Source organism: Chamaea fasciata, unplaced genomic scaffold, assembly GCF_029207755.1.
Source record: "Chamaea fasciata isolate MVZ Bird 193981 ecotype frontalis unplaced genomic scaffold, bChaFas1.0.hap1 SCAF_40, whole genome shotgun sequence".
Taxonomy (NCBI): Eukaryota; Metazoa; Chordata; class Aves; order Passeriformes; family Sylviidae; genus Chamaea; species Chamaea fasciata.
This window is the reverse complement of record NW_027094125.1, coordinates 1,480,426-1,492,309: the sequence shown is the minus strand read 5'-3', so window position 1 is coordinate 1,492,309 and position 11,884 is coordinate 1,480,426. Positions and strand designations below refer to the sequence as shown.

Sequence of the window (11,884 nt, the reverse complement as noted above, 5' to 3'; positions counted from 1 at the left end):
TAGGGCATTGCTGGGACTGCCTCTGACCACAGGGCTCTTGACCATCCCAGCTCAGGCCTGGAGCCAGAGTCCCTTGCCATGGCAACCATTTGCAGTCCCATTTCCAGGGCCATGGGATCCCAGAAGCACAGAACTGGCTGAGTTGGGAGGGAGCCATCAGGATCCTGGAGTGCAACTGCTGGCCCTGCACAGGACACCCCAACAATCCCGGCCTGGCCCTGGCAGCGGTGTCCAAACGCTGCTGGAGCTGAGAGAGCCCTGGAGCTGTGACCCTTCCCTGGGAGCCTGTTCAGTGCCCCAGCAGCCTCTGGGGGAAAAACCTTTCCCTCAGATTCAACCGAAACCTGCCCCGGCTCAGCTCCAGCCGTTCCCTGCAGTCCTGTCCCTGGGCCCCAGAGGGAAGAGGTTCCACAGCCCCCAGCCAGGGACCCACTCCCAAGGCTGTTGCCAGGGTAGCCAGGGCTGGCCCCAGCTGTGATGCTCGGTTTCCATGGGCCGGGCTTTAGGAATGGGATTCCCCAAATTCCTGCTCCTGCTAAAACCGTGCTGGCCCTCGCTGACCTCCAGCCTCCCACCGAAAGTACAAAAGGCAAAGATCCCAGGCTGGGATAAAAATTTATTGAGAACAGCAACAAGATAAGCAACAAATAGGAACAGAAACAATATTAATAACAGCAGGCATAATACAAACGGTGTACATGGTAAACTACAACAACTCCTACTACAACTGACTGGCTCTTCCTGGCCATGCATTTCTACCTGCCTGGAAAGGACACCCTTCTCCTTGGGAGAGAGAGAGAGAGAGAGAGTCCCTTTCCTGGCCTTGGCAATGACCTGAGTTTGGACTGAATACAATGACAGGGCCATGACCAGACTCTGACGGTCTTCCATCCCACCTCACATCATTGCCAGGGGCAGGGAAAGGGACAGGTGTCCTCCCAGTGTGGATCACAGTGAACGTGGGTCCCCAGGGTCCTTCCCGGTGTGGGTACTATGATGGGGAATGAGGTTGGAGACACACACAAAGCTCTTGCCACAGTCGGGGCACTCATAGGGCTTCCCTTAATGGTGCCTCCATTGGTGTTGGGTCAAGGCAGAGCTCTGGGTGAAGCTCTTCCCACACTGGGGACACTTGTAGGGCCTCTCCCCAGTGTCGATGAGCCGGTGGGTGACGAGCTGGGAGTTTTGCTTGAAACCCTTCCTGCAGTCAGGGCAGCGGAAGGGCCTCTCCTCTGTGTGAATCCTCTGGTGCCTGAGGAGATTGGAGCTGGTCTGAAACCTCTTCCCACACTGGGGACACTCCTAGGGCCTCTCCCCGGTGTCGATCCTCTGGTGCTTGATCAGGTTGGACCTCTGGCTGAAGCTCTTCCCACACTCCAAGCACTTGTGAGGCTTCTCCCCATCCATGCTGCTCATGGACCACAAACTCAGAGCCCCGGCTGAAGCTGTGTCCACCTTCCTGGCACAGGTTTGGTCTTTCCTCCTCAGAGCAGTCTGGGATGAGTTTGGAGCCCCTCCTCCTGTGGCATCTCTGGGGCTTTTCCTCCCCATTGGATTCCTGCACTGCAGAGCTGCTCAAAATAGTCTCTTCCATGAGGTTCTGCTGCGTGGATTTGTCCTTCCCAGTCTCCATGTTCAGCTCCTTGGCTGGGGAAGGAAGGACAAGGAGAGGATGGGATTTGCCTCTGTGCCAGAGGGAAGGGGAAGCAGAACCCCTCAGCTCATCCCTGACAGGACGGCATTGTCCTGCAGCCGGGGGCCATGCTGGGCTGGGAGATGGAGCAGGAGAGAGGGGGAAAGGGGCACTGACTTCTTCCTGACCTGTCTGGCTCTCCCAGGGCATCTTTCTCTTTCTCGCAGACTAAACTGTAAAATTAATAAATAACTAAAGTTGAAGTATTAAAAAAACCCCAAACCAAACTCTGGCAGAGTCAGAATACAACCTGACATCCGGGGAGTCCGTGTCTTGGTAGTGCTCCAATCAAGTTGTACCTGCAGTCCTCCTGGAGTGACAGATGTGGTTTTCCTGGAGCAACACTCCTGTAGAAGGGTGTAGTTTTCCTCTGAAGGTCCAGTAGTGGTGTAGATGGGTCTGGTCTTCCTCTGGGAATCCAGTGGGGACAGGCTCCTTCTGGTGTTTTCAATGTCAGATTATATCCAGGTAGGAATATTTGGCTCCTCCCTCTGGGTGGAGCATCTCACAATGGGATGATGTAATATTATCAGTCATGCAATGAGACTCAATGGCCCATTAACAGAAGATATCTGCCTGGAGGGAGGATGGGTCGTAGAAGAGATAAAGAGCACTGCCCCACCTGGTTTTATCAACTGGCCCATTAGCAGAACATACCTCCCCTTGGAGTTGTGAGGCATGGGTCATGGAAGAGATAAAGAGCACTGCCCCACCTGGTTTAAACAGATGGTAAGAGAATACAAACTTTTGGTTACATCTTGCATTGCAACACGAGACAATTGATCAAATGCATATTCATGAAGATTATACACATTTAAACATGTCTTTGAGTGCACATTTTCGTGGAATTCTTTAGCTTAGTTTGACCCCTGACCTCATCTTCCTAAAGCACGTGTCACAGCGCAGATGTGATTTTGAGACTTTTGTATTTTATTTCCTCTCGAGGCTGCCTGGTCTGGTTTGACAGTTATTGATGGCCAAAGGGTCGGTGGTCGATTCCTCTTGTCTCTTTTGGTGTTATTTGTCAGAGTTTTTTTTTTTCAATGTTATCTAATCATCCAGACATTTTAGGCAAGGTTTTTCTTTCAATCAACATCAGCTATTTCTCTATTGTCAGTCAGTTAAAGAAATAAAGTCATCAGTCATTATTTCACAACCACAGTCACTTGTACAAAAGTTAATAACACACAGCATATTTTAATATTTTAATGTTATTATTTTCTATTAAACAATATCATTTATAGTTATGGTTATATTTATGGTTATGTTTATCATTTTTATAATATATATTTATTGTTTTACAATGTACTCTATTTCAATATTTAGCAAAACCCTAAACTATAATACATTTATCACACTGAAATATGCAATGTCCACAGGGATTAGAGTAGTACCAAAAATGGATGACAAATTATACTATATCAAAATCAGTTAAAAAGAGATGACAAACTGTACTACATCAAAATAATTTGCAAAAGCCAACACAGAACAGCAAAAGCTAAGAACTACACAGTTATTTCTAACAGGTCTCCTGGCCTAACAGAACACCAGGGCTGTGCTAAATTTGCAGATTTAAGGAATTACAAGTATGCATGCTAGGAGTACTAAGGATACATGAAAGGTATGTAAATGAAAAGGCAAAAGATCATCTTGACAGATTAAGACTGTCTTGGGTTAAAAAGTCATCTAATGGTGTAAAACAGAAAAATCCTCAGTCCATGCTCTGCAATACTCTACCAACTCCAAAAACTGCTGTCAATCTTTCTTTTTTTGGTCTGGGGTAATGGTACATGTCAAATTCCTTGTATTCTTTCTTGATTGATGCACACATGTAACTCTCCAGTCAAAACCTGTCCCAGACATTTTCCCAACTATTTCACCTTTTTCTTTACCAACTGCACCTTCTTTTCAGACACTCCAAGCCCCCTTTTCTAGCAAGGAAATTAGGCAGCTTCACAGAAAAAAAGCCTTTTCAGCTACCTTTTTCTACTCTCCCCAAAAAACCAAATCTAATTCAAATTTTAATTCAAAATCTAATTTTAATCCTAAATGCAACAACCAAATTCCTGAGGGTGAGGTAAATTCTCTTCATATTTTCTGTGTCATTTCTCATCGTTATTAATTTGCATTCCCACTTTAGCCATCAAATCCCTCCCCAGTAAATTACGCTCAAAATTAGGAACAAAATTACGCTCAAAATTGGGAACAAAGTGGAATTTGTGCATTTCAAACCTATCCTTCACCTCTACTAAAGTGCACTCACTCATCCTATCCACTCACCGCTTGAATAATCACAGATGTTTTTGACAATTTTCCCTCCTTAGGAATATAATTTAGGGTTTAAGGATAAAAAATTAACAATCCATCTCCATTATCCTCTGGACTTCTATCTGTCCATGATCCCATTGTCACTCCTGGCTACTTCTCTCCCTCCTTTCTCTTTTCTCTTCCACGCAAGCCTAACTTTAAACTTTCTCCACCTTTCCTCCCCATTTTCTTCCTGAATTTCCCAGCTCCGGGAAACAACATCTTTTTTTCCACACAACAAGAGATGATCCTGGTAATTCTCTTCTTATCCTCAGCCACTGTCCTCCTACTCAAGCACTGTCTGCTCCTTCATAATTTGTCAAGTTATTTATCCCTGCTCTTTCCAGTCTAACACCCACCCCAGCCCTGGGGGATTCTAAACTCAGCAGTGGGGACTCCACCCCAACCCGTGGGGGCTCCAACCCTATTATTCCTTAAGGGTATCGTTGCTTTTACCCAGGACTAAATCTGGGAGACCCCAGTCTTCTCGGGTCTTTCAATCCGCCCTCGGGGACTCAAAGCCCACACCTCTCACAAGTACGACTCAATCAAGCAGCAAACACCTGAATTTGGTGCAGGTGGTTCTTGTCTGCCCCTACCGTGAGACAGAGGACAGCTGAGCTCCCCCTGAAAATTCAGGAATCCTGCTGACAATAGGTTTTGTTTCTCTTGTCTAGGCAAGGCAAAGGTGCATCCTGCTTCTTAGGCATGTGATTAATATTTGGTGACTCCTAATAGTTAACTCATGCTGACATGAGTGAACTATTGATCACCTCCTTTCACAGGCTGTGCCGGGCTCTGGGCCAGCAGAGAGGCCGGGCAGGGCTGGCCATGGCCGGCAACAGGCCCTGAGCCCCACAGGAGGATGGAGCTGGGCCACAGCCAAACTGCCCCGCAAACCTGGGCTGAGCAGCCAGGGCTGCCAGCGCCTGGGGACAGAGGCTGGCATGGGTGACAAATGTCCTGGGCCCCCTCCTTGCTCTGTCCATGACACCAAGGGCACAGGGCAGCCTCCTCTGTGGGGCACTTGCCTGTTTTCAACGCCTTCCACAGGCGCCGGCCCTGCCCCACAAGGCCTGGGCTGAGTCCTGCCCCTGCACGCTCCCACAGGCTGAGATGGACACTGATGGTTTCTGTGCCAGGCTGTCTGAGCCCAGCCCAGCTCCCTGCAAGCTGTGCCAGCTGCCCTGAGCTCTGCGCAGCACCAAGGGCCTCTCCCCAGCACGGCCCAGCCGGCTCTGGCCCCACAGCTCTGCTCAGGGCAGGCGGCTCTGGGCAGGGGCCCCACGGCCTCAGCCCCTCGCAAGGGCACAGCAGCAGCTGCAGCTCAGAGAGGGCTCAGCCCCAGCCATGGGGAAGGTGCTGGGCCAAGGGAAGAGGAGGCTCCCTGTGTGCCCTGCTCCCCTGTCCCTGAGGTCCTGAGAGCTCTGCAGCCCCTGCTGCCATCCCATCTGCCCAGGCCAGCACAACAGCCCCGGCCTTGGGGCCCTGCGGAGCTGCTCCTGCTCCAGGCCCAGGGCCCATCCCAAAGCTGGAGCAGACAAAAAACTGTGCCCATTGCTGTTCATTCCTGCTCTGATGAGGATGGATCCTCAGCCCCTTGGAGGTTGCTGATGAATTTTACTACTGCAAAGGACTCTTCTTTCTTGAGCTCTTCCGTACAGGAAATCAGTGAAGAAAGCTCAAAAACATTTGTTCAAAAAAGTTGAACAAATCATGTCCCTGAGAATAATTTAATTTTTCAGTTATTCTATGGTTAATTAGATTTCAGAAGTGTATTCAAAGTGAATATAATATATTGAAAACAATGCAGAGAGAACTGTTTTGTCCTGTGAAGTTTTCCTTTTCCTGTTTATAGATTGATATCAGCAATATGCAATTGATATTGACCCCCAGCACCTTCTGATGCAGTCTGAATAGATATGAAAATCAAGACCCTTCATGGCTGACAATCCATCAGACTTTGTCCCCTGGCCCTCCCCACAATTTCCCTCATCCAACCCTTGGAACTCCTATGGGTCAGGAGCAGTGTGGCCAGCAGGAGCAGGGCAGTGATTCTTCCCCTGTGCTCAGCACTGGCTGGGCAGCACCTCAAGTGCTGTGTCCAGTTCTGGGCCCCCCAAGTTAGGAAGCACATGGAGGGGCCGAAGCATGTCCAGAGAAGGGAAACAAGGCTGGTGAGGGGTCTGGAACACAAGTCCTGTGAGGAGGGGCTGAGGGAGCTGGGGTTGTTTCTCCTGGAGAAGAGGAGGCTGAGGGGAGACAAGGTGGTGTCAGGGCATGGGTTGGACTTGACGATGCCCAAGGTCTTTTCCAACCTTGCTGATTCTGTGATTCTCTGAAACCACCCTTGCAGCAGTTGCAGGATGACGTCTGGGCCTCCTCTTCAGAAGGTGCAGCAGCCCAGGTCCCTCAGCTTCTCCTCATAGCCCCAAAGCCCATCCTGTCAGTCTTGCAGTGTCTGCAGCTTCTCCTCGCGGCCCAGAACAGGGAGCCCCAGAGCCAGACACGGCAGCCCAGATGTGCCCCCCTGGCCTGTGGTGCCTCTGGCAAGGGAGCAGCGCCAGGCCCTGCAGGAGCCTGTAGACAATTCCTGAAGCACTTGGAGGGTGATCCTGCTCCCCAAGGGACGTTCCCATGGTGCCAATTTAGAAACTGAAATGGGGAGTGGGGGCAGAGGGGAAAGGACAAGCAGGGATTGGCTGTTTGCAGGGGAGAAAACAGGGATGGGCAACAGGAAGAAATCTGGACAAGGGAAGAGTAAAGAAAGCCAAGGTGAAGCAATGGAAATGCTCAGGGTAGTTTGGGGGTGGCTGCCAGGCAGTCCTGGCTCTGAGCAACAACATCTGCAATGTCACAGGAAACTCACAGTTGATGGGAACAAACTTTCTGGCTGACTTCCGAGGGCACGACAAAGCTGAGTGGTTTCCGTCCTGTCCCCCAGCCCTTCCTGGCCCCAGGGGCTGATGGCATTTGTGCTCCCTCAGGTTCATCTCCCCACACCAACACCATGGGGGTGCTCAGGCCTGCTCTGGGCACTGCAAACAGGGGCTCCTGAGCCAGTGCTGCCGTGTCTGTGCCTGCAAGGATGCGGCCCCTGTGTGAGCTGGGGGAGAGGCCAGGGCTGCAGAGGGGGGATGTTGTGGGCAGGTGCATGAGGACGCTCTGGGACGCTGCCTTGGGGTGTCCAGCACAGTGGGGATGGATCAGCCCCTGCTCTGCTGCTCCTTCCCGTCTCCCCCAGGGACCTTGCAGAGCCCCAGCTGTGCTGTTTGCCCCCAGCCTGCCCACGGCCACTCTGGGGCTGCTCACGGGGCTTTTCTGTGCAGAGCATCGGCCTGGGCGTGTTCTGGAGAGAGCCTGGGCAAGGAGCCTGGAGCCCCCAGGCCCTGCCCTGAGGCGTCAGAGCTGCCCCAGCAGAGCCCATGGCCTGTCCCTGCTGCAGCCCCGGCACTGCCACCCCCAGCCCTGTGCCCGGCGCCGAGAGCACTCCGGCCCTACAGCAACACCAGGGCCAGGAGGGCAGCGGGGCAGGGCCACGGGAGCAGCACTGCCAACACCAAGGGCTGCTGCTCCTGGGCACAGCTGCTGTGCCAGCACTGATCTGCCCCCAGCCCTGCACACAGACATTGCTGCTGCAGCTGCAGAGAAGGGAACAAAAGGGGCAGCTCTGCAGGAAACTTGGCTGGGAGATCCTTGAGTTCCTTTAAAGCCACCAAGAGTGCAGCCCCTCATTGACACAGTCTGTGGCCACAGGGGAGGTGGAGAGAAACAAAATGGGAAATGGCACAGAGAGTGACACTTCTTGAGAACAAGATTAAAATATAAAACACTGGAAAAAAACCCCACAACCAAAACAACAAGAAGCATCAAAGAAGACGTCTATTACAAGTGATTGGCAGAAATTGCCAGCAGTTTAATGTTCCCGAAAACCATCCAGTCATCAGACTCCACACTGCAGCCTTGAGCTCCTGGTTCCTCAGGCTGTAGATGAGGGGGTTCAGGGCTGGAGGTACCACAGAGTACAGAACGGACACTGACAGATCCAGGAATGGGGAGGCCATGGAGGGGGGCTTCAGATGAATAAACACTGCAGTGCTCACAAACAGGTAGACCACAGCCAGCTGAGGGAGGCAGGTGGAAAAGGCTTTGTGCTGTCCCTGCTCAGAGGGGATCCTCAGCACTGCCCTGAAGATCTGCACATAGGAGAAAACAATGAACACAAAAGAGCCAAATAATAAACAAGCATTAACAGCAATAAGACAGAGTTCCCTTAGGTAAGACTTGGAGCAGGAAAGCTTGAGGATGTGTGGGATTTCACACAAGAACTGGCCCAGGGCATTGCCATGGCACAGGGGCAGGGAAAATGTATTGGCTGTGTGCAGCAGTGAATAGAGAAAGGCACTGGCCCAGGCAGCTGCTGCCATGTGGGCACAAGCTCTGCCGCCCAGGAGGGTCCCATAGTGCAGGGGTTTGCAGATGGCACATAGTGGTCATAGCACATGATGATCAGCAGGAAATACTCAGTTATAGTGCAGAAAACTAAAAAAAATACTTGGGCAGCACATCCTGCATAGGAGATGGTCCTGGTGTCCCAGAGGGAATTGTGCATGGCTTTGGGGACAGTGGTGAGGATGGAGCGCAGGTCGCTGAGGGCCAGGTTGAGCAGGAAGAAGAACATGGGGCTGTGCAGGTGGTGGCCGCAGGCTACGGCGCTGATGACGAGGCCGTGGCCCAGGAGGGCAGCCCAGGAATGGGCAGATGCCCAGGAAGAGGCAGAAGTGCAGGAGCTGCAGCTGCCGCCTGTCTGCCAATGCCAGCAGGAGGAAGTGGCTGATGGAGCTGCTGTTGCACATTTGCTGTCTCTGGGCATTGGATACTGCCATGGAGAAAAGGATAGTGAAGATTTAGAGGAGATAGCTGTATCCAAAATCAAAGCCATTTTCTCTACACCGTCCCCTTGAACACACAGACACCCTTTTGTGTTCCAGAATTCTGCAGTTCTCTTTATAAGCTCACACATATCTCTCCTGGTATTCTTGGATATTAGAAACCCTCTGCATTTCTGCTGCCCCCAGGGAGAAGAGAGCAAGCTCTGTGAGGGAAAGTGATGAGTGGAGAGTGAGGGAACATGGTCTGTCATTCTGACTTGTTTATAGAGTTTCTCTGGTGTTATGGTTTAGGTTTGCTTATCTGAGTCACAGCACCATTTATATGCCGGTTTTACATTTGCCAAATTTGTTTGCTTACTGGGAGATAGGATTTTGGGAGAAAAAGGCAAAAGCAGGCTCAACTTAGAAGTAAAAACCAATAGATTTTATTAACATACACTAAGAGAAGAAAATCAGGAAAGAAAAAACCCCACAAATTAATTTCTAAACCAAATCCTTTCTCCCACTACAAACTGTTCATTTTCTACCAACCATGTAAAGAGGCAAAACTCAGAACTCTAGGTCAGCACCACTTATAAAACAGTCTTTCCTTCAGTCTTTGAGAGAGAGAAGTCACTCCTGTTGTTTGGTAACTTTCCCCAAGAGAAACAGTCTGCTTGTGCCTTCCAACTCACACAAAAGCATCCTGCCCAGGAGATTCTGCAGTTGTGCAACTTCCCACATCATGTAGCCTTTCCCATGACTACATATGGCTGTAGATTCACAGACTGGGGTGGTACCTTCTAAAAATGAGCTGTTTCAAAAAAAAAAAAAAAAAAGCAAAGGACCTTTTTCAACTCAGGGAACAGAGATGTCAGTTCTTCACTGGCTGAGGGCTTCTTTTATTCTCTCTCTATTCAACCTCTTATGGGGTCACAAAAATCACAGCTGCTAATCAATATTCACTCAGCTCATCACAGATGCCTTTGCTCAAATCCACAAATCATCTCCCTAGTTTATATTGTCCATGATTTAATAGATTATTCTAGCATATTACAGCCTGTTACCATAATCCATAGAAGATTTTCAGCCTAGAACAAAGGCAACTTGTCATCTCTACCACTTAAAAGTCACTCTTCCTTTACTGACTTTGAGATCTCTATATTGTCTTTTTTACATGTCTCCAATTTGTCCTTTTCTCTCATCTCTGAGAAGGGGTAGAGTTTAAGAAAGTCTCAATCTGTGTCAGGAAAGAGTTAAAGCTTGCAGCAGCCCAAAGGTTTCAAAGCCATGCCGGTGGGGGGGAGGCTGGTGGATGCCTTTTCTTCACCCCCTGGATCTGAAGGTGTGAGCGGCTCAGAGCTGCTCTGTAAGGCCCAGCGTGGGTTGGGGAGAGAGATCCCATCCTCCCCTCGGGCCAGGGCTGCCGGGGCACGGCCCTGCCACGACCGACCGGACCCGATGATCCCTGCTGAGGCCCCAGACACGGGGCCAGCCCTGCCAGACTGCAGCCCTGCCAGACTGCAACCCTGCCAGACTGCAGCCCTGCCAGACTGCAGCACTGCCAGACTGCAGCAATGTCAGACTGCAGCCCTGCCAGACTGCAACACTGCCAGACTGCAGCCCTGCCAGACTGCAGCACTGCCAGACTGCAGCCCTGCCAGACTGCAACACTGCCAGACTGCAGCAATGTCAGACTGCAGCCCTGCCAGACTGTAACACTGCCAGCCTGCCAGCCTGCAGCCCCGCCAGACTGCAGCCCTGCCAGACTGTAACACTGCCAGACTGCAGCAATGGAAGACTGCAGCCCTGCCAGACTGTAACACTGACAGACTGCAACACTGCCAGACTGCAGCCCTGCCAGACTGCAGCACTGCCAGACTGCAACACTGCCAGACTGCAGCCTGCCAGACTGCAGCACTGCCAGACTGCAACACTGCCAGACTGCAGCACTGCCAGACTGCAGCACTGCCAGACTGCAGCCCTGCCAGACTGCAACACTGCCAGACTGCAGCACTGCCCGACTGCAGCCCTGCCAGACTGCAACACTGCCAGACTGCAGCAATGTCAGACTGCAACACTGCCAGACTGCAGCACTGCTAGACTGCAACACTGCCAGACTGCAGCCCTGCCGCCAGCAGCCGGGGGAGAAGGGCTCAGCTGGCCCTGCCTCCTCTGCGGGCAGAGGCTCTCGGAGGCCTGGCCGGGCCCGGCCGCCCTGGGGCAGCGGGGCCAAAGCCGGGCCCTCCTTGACTGCCCACGATGTTACCTGGAAGCCAGCTGGGCGGAAGAGAAGAGGGCTCGAACTCAGTCTCAGCTTTATAAGGATATTACTAAAAGTCGCATTCCGTTTTCTGAGGGGTCAAAACTACATGCCAATCCCAGAACTGGCCCCTGTAAGGTCCCTGTCCTTTCCAAAGAATTCTAAGGTCCTAACAGAGAAATATTCTAGTAACCATTAAACCAAACTGTATTAACTAACAGACAACCAGAATTCCTGGAGAACAGATGGGCTCAGGTGGACACGTTCTGCTGCAACAACTACAAGATCATGGCCATGTCTCTTGGCTTGGATGCTCCCAGAACACCTAAATGCTCCTGAATATTCCCCTGAACCTCAAATTCATGCTCAAAACCCAGTAAAGTATTCAGCTTTAGATCTCTTTGCTTAGTTTCTTTATTTTTAATCTAGTTCTGGGTGTTCTGATAGCAAAATCATGGAAATTATTCAGGTGGGAAAAACATATCCTTGATCATCCTACTTAGCTTGATACCATCAGAAGAAAAAACAGAGCAGAAAAGATATTTTTTGGCAGTAAATGAAAAAAAAAATCATCGCTTCCCAATTAATTTGCAATGTTGATCAGAGTCCTGGTAGCTGTTCTTGCCCCTGCGTTCATCCAGGTGTCTGTGGAGATCCAGGGCTCTGCCCAATGGGGGTCCATTGATGGGGGATAGGGTAAAAGCAGTGCATGAAGCTCTTCCCACAGTCGGGGCACTCACAGGGCTTCCC

General features: G+C 51.0%; 1 pseudogene; it reads right to left on the bottom strand.

Annotated features, from left to right (window-relative positions):
• Window positions 1-1,302: 1,302 nt before the first annotated feature.
• LOC136303650 (olfactory receptor 14A16-like) lies at window positions 1,303-8,856 on the bottom strand (annotated as a pseudogene).
• Window positions 8,857-11,884: the final 3,028 nt, after the last annotated feature.